The 12,527-nt window shown below is 44.9% G+C and overlaps 1 non-coding gene and 1 pseudogene across 1 annotated transcript; one reads left to right on the top strand and one right to left on the bottom strand.

The window, feature by feature from the left end:
- Window positions 1–3,001: 3,001 nt before the first annotated feature.
- LOC119283040 lies at window positions 3,002–3,102 on the top strand. The gene has a single exon (XR_005138999.1). It is a non-coding gene; the product is annotated as a small nucleolar RNA snoR99 (small nucleolar RNA).
- Window positions 3,103–9,315: 6,213 nt separating this feature from the next.
- Window positions 9,316–12,527, bottom strand: LOC119280067 (annotated as a pseudogene).

The following is a 12,527-nucleotide window of genomic DNA, read 5'->3' as shown; positions in this document are numbered from 1 at the left end:
AAAATCTATTTATATATATGCATAACATGTACAATTTGTAGTATCGTGAAATACAAGCAAACAAAAAAAATGAAATGGGAAATAAAGCAAAAAAAACTCAAATATTTAGTACCGGTTGGTGTTACCAACCGGTACTAATGTCCTACACGCACACGGGTCTGGCTCGTGCCACGTGGTGTCACTTTAGTGCCAGTTCGTGACGAACCGGTACTAAAAGGGGGCCTTTAGTCCCTACTCTTTAATGTCGGTTGGCAAACCGGCACTAAAGGCCGTTATGAACCGGCACTAAAGACCGTTACGAACCGGCACTAAAGGCCGGTTCTGCACTAGTGTTATAACACTTTACCATAATTTTTAAGTTTTTAACACAAAACCGCAACTTCTGAACTAATTCTCAATATTGAGCCCAAATCTACCAGTCAACTTCTTTTAATAGACAATCTGATTGATTGGGCCCACATCTTAGGACCTAAGCAGGAAAACGGTGGCATGTGCGCATCTCCTATGTGGCCTACCATTTCCTCCTCTTGCCATCTCGCACCGACACTATGAAGTCCACCGACGCATTGATCAGGGAGTTGGTTGTTGTTGGGGTGGTCAAAATTCTGCCACAGGACGATCACTCCAAGCATCCTCGATGGCGAGGTTCCTAGTGTCTCAAATCCGCGCCCACATGTGACTCTCCTTGGCGATGGAGTTCCAAATGATCTTGACGTTGTAATCAGTGAGGATGAGCACGTTGTAGTGGTCGTGCAGAACGAGGTGGCAGCCCTGATTGTGCACAACGTGGCAGCACGGATGTGCTGGCAGCGCCCGTCCGGACTATGGCATGGCCGGCGGGGTGCGCGAACTAGACAGAAAGGTCCTGGGGAGGACGAGCGCGTCTCTAATACCATGGAGCACAAGGCAGGAGCCTTGTCTATGCATAACTCGGTATAGTGCATGTGCCATGCTGTCCAGACGACAACATGGTTGGGGGGAGTGCACCAGACGAAGAAGGTGAATATGGTGTATTTTTTTCTGGGGTAGATGGCGTAGAAGCTGCAGGTGAACGCGTTGTCGAGGAGACGATGATGTTGTATGCACACTGCTATGTTACACTTTTTTTTTGCTAATACACTGCTATGTTACAGATATTCAGTTAGCGCCACGTAAGAGGGAATTTGTCGCCTAGAGCCTGACATGTGGGCCCAATCATTCAAATTGGCTCTTAAAAGAAGTTGATAGATAGATTTGGGCCCAATGTTGAGAATTAGTCCAGCAGTTATGGTTTTGTGTTAACAAACTCAAAAGTTGTGGTAAAGTGTTATAAGTTTCCGCAAAGTTGTGGTTTTGTGTTAAAAATCTCAAATGTTGTGGTAAAGTGTTATAAGTTATCCTGAAATTGTGATTTTGTGTAATTAACTCTTGTGATTAATGATACACGTGGTTACCTCAAAAAGAAAAAACATGCACAACTAAGATGAATTTGAGATCTCAGGGCGCAATATAACAAGATGCCGTCAACAAATATTATTTGCTGATGCTGTTATTACTCGCCCATTAACAGGCTTTAGTTTTATATTAGTTTTATTAGGCTGCCCTATGTAAAGATAGGAAGAGTGTCCATAAATCAGTTCATGTTTCGATCATGACAGGGAAGCAAAACATTCAAGCTCTTTTATACTTACTAGCCATACCCGCGCGGCGGCATGCCGCGCCCCATCAATACGTTATGTATTGATACATTACCCTTGAGAAACATCTTTTTCTTTCTAACGTGGTAGTAGTGTCTGCTTATAGATGATAGTTTATGTTATTCTATATTGTATATATAGAGATATTTCTCTATTGATGTAATGTCTTTGTTTATGTCTTAGACGATTCAGAAGGGGTTGGTTGGATGTATGGCATCGCACCTGCTAATGCTGCGCCTGACCATAGTGCCATGCTCCTTGGACTAAACAATTCAAATTGGTAAATTTTTTGTCAAGAAAATCTGCTAATTTCTAAAATTTGCCACTGAAATCGTGCAAAACAATCTTGGCCACTATAATCTGCCAAACTGTTCACTTATGCTGTTCATTTCAGTTAGAAGCAAATTTCTGAAAATAAAAACTTCGCTAGTTGTATATCTTTTAAAGCATGAGCATTAATAATAATACCGTGTTCATTCAAAATATTCAAATAAAAATTTGACAATAAAACATTGCAAAACTGAAGGAATTTTCCAAGAAAAACTCATTGTCAATGAGACAAACAAAATACAGAACAATCATGAGATCTGAAGTCATTAAAGTAGCAAAGGCAAAAACAAGAAATATGTAGAGAACAGAAAATTTTACTGGATGGTACTCGTTGATCCATGTTGAAAATGAAGACATGGGACCTTCGAGCTTCATGAAGAAATTGCAGATCATAAGATTGTGGATCAGTGAGCACTAACCATCAGTTCTTGTACAAAAAGGGCACTATCCCTGTAGCAAAAACAACTCAAAAAAAAGATCATATCAAAATGGGAGGAGGACATCTTCTGAACGACGCAGCAAATGGAGAGGAGGATATTTAGGAGGTGTCCATGCCCGAATAAGCACTACTGCATATAAAAAAAATAGCATCTAATATACTTTTTGCATACCATTTCATAACAGTCAAATCTCCAAACCGATTTAATATAGAGTATAATTTTCAAATTTCCTATGGAATTTCAGAGAACATGTGGCAATCTGGAAACCAAAACCTGCATTATGACTCGTATGTATCGCTTCTGGCTTCACACAGTGTCTTATTTCACAAAAAGGTGTGTTCTGAAATACAATAAAATGTCTTCACCATGCACACGAAATGAACATAAAAAGATATAAAAAATGACTTCACTTGAACTTGCATCCCAGTCAGAGAAGACATGAGTATCACACCAACCTCCAATCCACATCTAAAAAATGTATCTAAATCCACAATTGTATTTCGCCTACTATGATCTAGAAACAACCTTGGCTTATCTAATCTGAAAATAGTGAAACCGCCTCTCGGAGCAAGCAGTCCCTTGCACCTTAACTATCTTCTTCACTTTTTCTACTAAAACCTTCTGCTTTTAGCTGATCATTAACGGGTGGAATATTAAGCATCTTCTTCACTTTTTGTCTGCTAAAACGAACAGTTTCTAGCTGATCATTAACTGATGTGAAGATGTTTAGTTCTTGTATACATATTAACAAACAAATAGCGCCACCGCGTTCAACCTGGACTTCCGGATAACGGCTGCTGCGAGTTTACGACCGTCTTCATCTGCACGTAGACCATCTCCTTCCCGAAGCATGCACGTGACCTTGCGTGGCACACCGGGTACCGCGCCACAAACTTGCCGCCGTTACCGAGCGAGTGCTCCGGGCCGATATTCTCCATCCGCTTGTACGCCGAATAATTGGCGACCCTCCCGTTGAAGGTAACCGACGGGCACAGGCACATCGCCTCGATGATAGCGGCGTGCAGGTACTGCATACTTTACACGTTGCCGTTCAGCGAACGCGAGACATCGTAGTGGACACGCTGCTCGCGCCGCTGGTTCGTGGTGAGGATCCAGAAGAACCATGTCAGGGCCAAGGTCGTCGTATACTCACCGACCAGAATGAAGCTGACAACCACATCCCGCGGGAACCGGCGCTTTGCCTCAGGCATGGGGAACACGGCGGGGAGCTTGCTGCGGCCATCATCCTCGCCCATGACTGTCATGAACCGTGAGAGCAAGTCCGGGTCCCCCTCGACGGGGTTGTTTCTCTGGCTCACCTCCTTGGCTTCGATGAAGTTGTCGACGGATGGTTTGGCCGGTGTACGTTGGGAAAGAAACGGGAGAGAGGAGGAAGAGGAAAGGAGAGCCGTGTGCGAGGTTGTCTCACTTGATCGTAAACGGGAACAAAGCTTACTCCTATTTATACACGCATGATTCGTCTAGAAAGTAAACACATGCAGTGATCGAGAAACTACGGATTAAGCGGCAACTTGGTAAAGCACACACGTAATACCATGATGTGTCAATGCCAACAATTACCAACCCATGCACATATTAAAAAAGAAAAGAAAATGAAATCGCCTAGCTTAAGCGGCCGGAGAGAATCCTAGAAGATACATGCATGTGGTCATGATATCCCTCGAAAACTGCGCCTTGCATGCACACATCAACGGGAAAAGCAAAATAGTCAATCCCTGCTGCCCGACAGATAGTTGGTTGATAAAAAACAAACCAAATGTAGAAGCAGCAAAGCAAACAGCGGCAGAAGCAGCACCGCTGTCCCTGAAAATAGGACGACAGCGCCGAGACAAACGACGCCGATTAGCCCAAAGAAAACTCAAGAAACACCGTTCGGCAGATAAACTCCTGTACTATGAATTCACACATCGTTGCTGGCCCACACACCGCATAAAACGCTAGAGGAACCAAACAAGCACGCACACACGTTCAAAAAAAATTGAATACAAACTTAGAGTCACCACGGGTTTGCACACGGCCACATCCCAAGTTATTACATGTGCCATGAACCGGTTAATACCTCATATATGAATTTTGCATGTGCCAATGCAGCCGACATGTAGTTGCACCAATAGTTTTCCATTTTTCTGTACAATATGAATATTAACAAGGCAGTGCTCCATGACATATGGGCCCCTATGAAAATTATATGTGTTAATAATGAACTCGCTTTGGTGAGATCATGATGTTTGAGTGAGAAAACCAAATACAAGAAAAAGTCCAGACCCGGTTCCCGTTAGGAGACCCCTTCACATGACGTGCGGGTCCCACGTATTGCAAAATATTCATAAGAGAAAATATATTCAATATTGGACTCTATTTGTAGAGTTCACCGTGTAGAATATAGTGGTGCAAATAGATTAAAGTTTGACACATTGATCTAAGAGAAATAATTACCATAAGAGAGAAATACGTGCATGCAAAGCTAGCAAGATTTGTAATTGGCGTGCACCACGTTACATGGCAGCGTGCAGCACTTCAATACTTGTGCTAATTCGCATTGTAATGTCATTTTCAACCAAGTGGCAGAACATAGAAGCAAACAAGAAAAATAAGCACACCACCCTGCCCCATATTGAATGAAAAAATGCTAAACGAACCAAACCGAACGACACACCAGTTCAAAAAATTTGAAACAAAACCTTAAATCTACAAAGCATTTGCACACCACCAGGTACCAAATTAATAGCACGTGTCACATGCATAATTCACTAGAAGTCTTTTTCAAACAAGTGAAACAACCTTGAGGCAAAAACTTGGCCTGGAATAGATGCTTGGGTATTAGTTATAAACCATGCCCGGCTAGGCTTGCCACAATCCAGTAGTCCTAGGTGAGACAGCTTGAAACGGGTTGACTGACACTGTTCCAGAAGGGCGTCTTCATCACACCAGCTCTCGCGACCGAGCCGCCCCCGCGGGCGGCCGGCCGCGCCCAGCCTTCCCCCCGCGCGCCTCTCCCTCCCTCTTCCTCTCTGCCGCCGTCGCCGGCGCCCGCTGCGGGCCTGGCCCGGGCGACGCTGGTGGCGGCGGCCCCCTGGCTTTTCCCCTCTCGGGTGTCCGCCGGCGCGGGACGGGGCGACCCCGGGCGGTGCTTCTCGGCGGCGGCGGTCCAGCGCGGCGGCGGGGGCTCCTAGCGCGAGCGGGGGCGGGCTTCTGGACGGCGGCGTCGCCGTTGGCGACGGGGCGACGCGGCGGCGCGATCTGGCGGCGCCCGCTCGGCCCAGATCTGGGCCCTTCGGGCCCCATCTGGGCCTGGGCGGGCCGGCGGCGGTGTGGGTCTGCTTCGTGGCTTCCGGGAGGCGGGGGAGAGGCGATGCGCGGCAGGGTGTTGGCGGCGCCATCGCCGGCTTGCTGCAGCGTGGCGGCGGGGCTTAGCGGGCCCGTTTCGGGCCTGACATGCCCTGCTACTGCGTCCGGACGGCTACCGCGACGATGCCGGAGGCTCTGGCCTCCCGCACGACGGCGGTGGAGGTGGTTCCCTCCCGTTCGGTTTCGGTGCTGCTTCTCCCTCCGCGGGGCGCTTCTCTCCGGTCCTTTTGGCCTCGTGTTGGTGTCCGCAGTGAGGCGGCGTGGGTGACGGCGCAACCGCGATGACGCATGGTGGTGGGCGGCGGTCTGGCTGGTCGGCTCCGGTCCGTTGGGCGGCGGGGATTGGAGTACGGGAGAAATCCTTAGCGGTCTTCGGCCCCGATGCGGTGACACCTGCGGGTGCCACCATTCCTTCCTGAAGGGTGTCGGTGATATCCATCCCCCACCTCCCTCCGCGTGCCGGGGAAACCCTAGGACATGTCTGGGCAGTAGCGTCGTTGGCGTCGCTTTCCTTCTTGGAGGTGCTGTTTTGTACGCGGTGGTCCGGAGCCTCGGGTTGTAGTGGTTTGTCTTTGGTGGGCGTAGCGGTGGCGGGTCATCCGTGCTCTGTCGAGCTGCCGTTGTTGGCATTTGCTTTTTCTTCTTTTTCTTTTGGGCTTGTTGTGCTGTTCGCCCCAGCGATCTTGTATCGGTGTTGGTTGCTTTGGAATACAAAGCGGGGGAAACCCTTTTTCGATAAACGGGTTGACTGGATTTTGTAATACTGGGCTAGGGGCTTAAGTTAGTAGGGCTTTCTGTCGAAACGGCGATCGATCGAAACATAGTCTGAAAAGGGGTGACACGCGCGCCTCTCTACTCATCTTGGCTGCACCTGGGACAGAGTAAAGCACTTCCAAGGACACAAAATAGCAAGTCCCAGTTCAGTTCTACACAAAGAGAAAAAAAAGATGATACAGTTTGTACTGAGCTGGATGGTACGTCTACACAAAGAAGCAGCATGTTAGCTGCAAGGAGAGAGAAAAAAAAAGTGACAAAGAGATACAAATAGAAGGTGCAGAAAATTCAGAAGATCTCAGGAACTGAATGTTGACAAGCCTCCTCGAATAAGAAAGAGTCTGAAGTTGCTGCTAGGAAGAAATTAAGCAACGCACTGATATCGAGCACGGCCGACCGGGGGACCTATAACCGTCTGATCAATCACACCGATATTAGCAGAGAACGCGAAGCCGCTCGGGTGCGCCCGGATCCATCGATCACATTCCGAGGGCAACAAAAGGAATTCACAATAGCACAAACAAAGCATGCACCTTATCGAGCTTCATGTGCCAGAAAAGTAACTCCTCAGCTGCGTGATAAAGTTTGTGTGGTGATAATAAATCTGAATCCTCGCAGCATTTCGACAGCGCTAGTAACCCAGAGCGTGATAACACAAAAAGACACTAGACAGAAGTACTGTCTGAGTTAAATCTTCAGTTAGATTTTTTTTCCCAAACGGCCACCATAAATTAGGAGCGGGCTACTTGTTCATGTGGGATACAGCAGAAAGAAACAAATATGTGTAGCTTATCCATCGAATTGCTAATGAACGGATCTTTGCTTGCGTTACATAAATATGATTTGCTTCATGGCACACAAAGAACATCACCTGATTTGCTCCCTGTATTAGTACTCCGAGTAAAGGAGAGACTGAGAGTCAACGAAGAAGGGAGGGAGTACACCCAACCATTCTTACCTCCGGAAACCACTGCATCAGTTCAGGTCGAATAATTCTACCGAGTAAATGAGAGCAAAGGCACACCTAGAGATGCAATAGCAAGTTCTAATACGATTCAATTAGAAAGAAGGACTCAATATATGTTTTAAGAGCAATCGTATCAAAACGACACTTCTATTATCCCTGTTTGTTTGATCAAGCCAACATGACAAATATACAAGATGACACTTCTGAACATAGTAAAAACTGAACGCGGTTTTTTAGTTTCCGAGTCTGAAATCGTTGCATCAGTTCAGGACCGAATAGTAGAAGTACAAATGGTGCGTAAACAACAGCTAAGAGCTAAGCATACTTGAGTTGCGACAACAATTCAAGTTCCAGTTCTACTCCAACATGACAAGTACACCTAGAGATACAGGTCCTAAGAGCAGTTACATCAAAACGACACGGCTAAATTCCCTGTTATTTCCATCAAATCAATATGACAAATAGAAGACGAGGCTTCAAAACATACTGTGCAAACTGAACTCGGAATTTTAGCTTATGAGTCTGAAATAAAAGTTTTTACAAACAAAGGAGTGTAACGAGGAACACAGGAGAGCAGGCAATCCAAACATGAGTACATAATAGCTAATGGTTCGTCAGGGCAAAATGCAGGGGTTGCCCTACAAACTTTAATGGTTCTTGAATTGGTGTAATAAAAAAGCAAATAACTCAAAGATGAGAGGACATAATGGGGAATTCATCTCCTTGGAGAAGGAAGACGGATCACACGGCAAGGGAAATGCAGTGTGCTTGACTGTAGTGGTTGCAAAAGAAGTGGCGGCACCAGAGTTGGGGCACACACAATCAGAGTCCATGTCGACGACGATTTGTTAGCTCATGCTACCTGCAATGCCATGTTGAAAGACATACATGTGAGTGGCCCAGCTAAATGTTACAGAAGAAGAAAACATACTTCATCCAAGTAAAGAAAAGGGCATCTGTACTAGTACTACTAATGGATTGCTTGCTAGGACGACGTTATATGTGATCATTTGGCAAGCTGAAGTAACAACCGATGCTATGCATCTACGCACCATAAGTTTTTGACCCTGAAGCAGTAGGAAAACATCCTACTGTGAATTATTTATGCACCATAACTAACCAAGGCGATATCCACATCGCAGTTATGTTGGAACTTCAGATAGGCACATATACTGCTAGCAAATGCATACAAATGGTACTGTCAAATGTTCCGAACAGAAAATAGGAAACAGTGTTCATCCAACTGCAGAAACACATATTACTTTGTGGATTGCTCACTAATGTGGATTACTTCACAAATCTAATCTTTGTAACACATGCAGAAATGACAATTACGGGGCCCTATGAATCTTAGCAGCATGTATTAAGAGGCCATCGCTGAATAGATTCATGTCCAGCTAGCCAGCTAAAGAATATGCTGAAACTGAGAATAGTTCGGTGCTACCAAGTACTAATAATTAATTAATTGAGTCAATACAGTATACCTGGGTGGAAGATTTGATGAATCGACCTAGCACTTCATTGGCCTGAAACTGAAAAACGGAAGCAGAAAGAAATAAGCACTCGGTGAGCAAACAAGGGGACTACAATTACAACAACAGAGGGATGCTAATGGAGGAGGATCTGGCTAACCTCAACGCATGCTTCGCTTCCGCCGCCTGAAACTGAGAAAGAAACAAATTAAGAATGAACATATGATGGGAAGACATGCTTGTGCGACTAGCCTACGTACCTTCTCCGCTGGGATGGAAGTGGAACCTCAACCCATCAGGTCTATCTGCATGTCGAGATGGTTGGGGTAGTAATCCCTTGCGTCCCAAAGCACATCCTGTGCTTCTTCCACCTCCCAATCGCTAGCTTCCTCATTGAAAACCATAACATTGAGTCGCTCGAGGGATGGGAGGTGCCCCATGTCCAAATCTAAGTTCTCACTGGAGATCCACTTAGCTGAGAAGGCGTACGTAAGGTGTTTCAGCATCGGTGCAGCTCCTTGAGGGAACATTGACGGCACGGCACCAATACTAAGGAAGCTGCAATGTGTCGCACGTGGGAATAATGTGTTCGCACCGGAGGAAAGGGTAGGCATTACCATCAGATGCTCTCCATTGAACTTAGAGAAATCCGTTATCTCGAGAACACAAAGAGCAGGAAGCTTCCCAAGAAGCTCGAGGACATCCGATCGAACTTCATCCACGAAGATACGAAGATAGGTGAGGACAGGAAGCAATGAAGGATTAATCCATGCCGGCAGTATCAAGAACCGGCTGTATGGGAAATCCAACCTACGAAGCTGTGAAGGGGGCACCCAGACATCGCTCATGAAATTGATGCAGTCATCAGTGGCAAATATCTCTATCCATAGACTTTCCAGTTGCTTCAAATAACCAAGGGATTCCTCCAAAGCTTTATCTGAGCTCTCATCCAACTGATCATATAAAACCCGGAGAACCTTGAGCTTTGTCAGACGCCCCAACTCTTTCACAACATTGAGGTCCGTGTCACACACACCTAGCCAGGTAATCTAGCACTTCTAGGCAGGGCAGGTTACCCATTCCAGAGGGCAGCTTCATCCGATGGTCAACATATAGGCACATCAGGCGTCTTAGCTGAACAACACTTGACGGCAATACTTTTATCTTGGTACCTCTTAAGTCCAAGGTAATCAAAAACTGTAGCTTTCCTATTTCCATGGGTAGATCCTCAACATGTGTCTCTTTTAATCCCAAGTACCTCAAATGTAACAGATTCCCCACATACCCAATATCTGAGACATCACAACCTTCTAAATCCAACACACGCAAAACTTGACAACTTGAAATATCCAACACTTCCCCAACAACATTATTTGCAAATACTGTAAGTGACCTCATATGTGCCATCCTAGTGGTATCCACATCTATCTTGCTATTTTGGATGGACATTCTGCGGACCTTGCTTCTTGGGTTAGGCATTTTTCTTCTGGTGACATCCAATATTGTGACAAAGTTTTCTTGACTTGACAATGAGCTTATGAGGTCAAGTACCATGTCATGTACACGGCAAGCTTCTACCCTTTTTTCATCTTCATAATCATTGCATATTGGCTGGACCATACTTCTATTTACTAGTTCGTTGAAGTACCTGTTACCAAGCTCATATAAGCTAGCTTCTTGTTTTTCATCGTTAAGAAATCCTTCTGATATCCATCTCCATATTAGCTTGTCTTTCATAATCTTGGTCTTCTGGGAAGATGCTGAGATATAATAAACATGGTTTCAAATACGATGGCAGATCGTAATAGCTGAATAATAATATCTTTTTCATCTCCTCCAAACTTTGATCTTCTGTGAGCCCACGGCCAATGGAATTGAGCAAATCATACCATTGATCCTCTGTTATTATCTGAGGATTATTAGCCAGAAGACTTGCTATAGAAATAATAGCTAATGGTATGCCACCACATTTCTTCAAAATCTCTTTGGATACTTGCACCAATTCCTGAGGACACTCTGTCTCATGAGAAAATACTCTTCTATAAAAGAGTGTCCTTGATACATCGTCAGAAAGGGGTTTCATTATGTAAATATCATCCCTAGAAGAGCAGCATGCTTCGGAGACACTAATGATGCGGGTTGTCGTAATTAGCCGGCTTCCGGGACTCTTCTTGGAGAAAGCGCACTTGATTAATTTCCACACTTCTTTATCCCATATGTCATCAATTACAATGAGGTACCTATATGATTAAAAAGATAATGAGTTGAAAATTACAGGTTTTCTTTAAGTTGGCAATTCTAAAAATAAGATATTTCTATGGTGATCAATTGCATACTGTGAGACCAATAGTTGCACAAAAATCATGTACAATTGTACCTGTAGACATGTACAATTGCCCTATTGAACATTTCTAAAATTAAAGTTGCACATGGTTTTAAGCAATTGAGATCGTGGACTTTGACACAAAGAATTTCTCATTCACCTTAAATCTTTGCGCTCCCTATTTTTTTAAAGTGGATTATGTGTTAACTACATGAATTTACATGAAAAAGTATACAATATTAATCAACATTATGCTATCAAGATGCATATGCACTAGTCTAAAACAATGTCATTATTTTACTAGACGAAATGACAATTGGTCTGCAAAAGGAAAAAAAAACACAAGTACCTCTTGCCATTAAGGAATTTGATGAGTTCATCGATCAGTTGCTTTTCTTCCCATTCTTCGTTACGATAGTGGGCATGATTCTCCTTGTCAAGTTCATAGAGAATATTCTTGAAAACTTTCTTCATGTCAGGATTCTGAGAGACAGAAACAAAGGAATCACATTGAAATTGCCCTTTAATCTTGTCGTATGCTGCCTTGGCAAGAGTTGTCTTGCCTAACCCACAAAATCCAACAATAGATATAGTCTTCAATTGCTGGTTCGACCCATGATCACCTTCAGTCAACATATCGATTAACTTTTCTCGTGTTTCTTCAATGCCGACGAGCTCTGTCACATCTGTGTATAGTGCCATCATGCGAGGGTCAACACTAGCACTAACGCTAGTATCCCGCATCTGTGGCACATACCTTTGATGTTGCTCGGCCAATTGCTTAGCTTGATGAACTACTTCTTCTAGAGCATCAGAGATCTGATGGAGAACCTTGCCCTTCTTGAATAATTTCATGGTCTTCTTGAGTATCTTCTTGACTCTCTTCTTTGGGTTGGAAGGCTCGCCACCATCCTCCACATGGACTATGAAAGCATCAAGGATGTCCTCCATCTCGTAGGACAACTCCTTCACCTTTCCTGCCCAAATCTTGATCAGCTCGTCGAGCTGTTTTGGCGGCACCTTTGCCACCTTGCGGAGGGCGGCATGCATCAGTGTGAGCTCTGTTTCAAGAGACTCGATGCCTTTTCTCACGCGTTTCTCCAAGGTGAACTCACCAGCGAGGACAGCGCCGAGTTTGGGGAGAAGATGGCCTAGAGCCCCCATGGCAATATCCAT

Source organism: Triticum dicoccoides, chromosome 3B, assembly GCF_002162155.2.
Source record: "Triticum dicoccoides isolate Atlit2015 ecotype Zavitan chromosome 3B, WEW_v2.0, whole genome shotgun sequence".
Lineage (NCBI taxonomy): Eukaryota > Viridiplantae > Streptophyta > Magnoliopsida > Poales > Poaceae > Triticum > Triticum dicoccoides.
This window is presented reverse-complemented; position numbering and strand designations above follow the sequence as displayed.